Genomic DNA, 265 nt, shown 5'->3' with positions numbered 1-265 from the left:
TTTTTAAATCATGGCTCGTTCAATTGCAAATCAAAACATATGAAATAAAGAACTGCATGAGCTTGAATGATCAAAACTCTCAGTTACTGAGCTGAATCCATGCAAGCCAACTAACTAAATGTCCCCTGAAGATTTAACTTGCTGTTTAGAAAAAGTAATATTCCAGCTGATAATGAGTACAAAATAAATCTGTAAATGTTACCGTTAAATTGAGAGGGGGAACAAAAAATTGGATGAGGAAAGAACTTTAAAGAATTTGAATGCT

General features: G+C 32.5%; 1 protein-coding gene across 1 annotated transcript in view; it reads right to left on the bottom strand.

Moving 5' to 3' along the window:
* Window positions 1–265, bottom strand: part of NPAS3 (neuronal PAS domain protein 3) — a 552,805-nt gene that overhangs the window by 155,945 nt on the left and 396,595 nt on the right. The gene's annotated exons all lie outside the window — the stretch shown is intronic.

Source organism: Meleagris gallopavo, chromosome 5, assembly GCF_000146605.3.
Source record: "Meleagris gallopavo isolate NT-WF06-2002-E0010 breed Aviagen turkey brand Nicholas breeding stock chromosome 5, Turkey_5.1, whole genome shotgun sequence".
In the NCBI taxonomy this organism is placed as follows: domain Eukaryota; kingdom Metazoa; phylum Chordata; class Aves; order Galliformes; family Phasianidae; genus Meleagris; species Meleagris gallopavo.
Note: the sequence above shows the minus strand (reverse complement) of the source record. Positions and strands in the feature narration are given on the sequence as shown.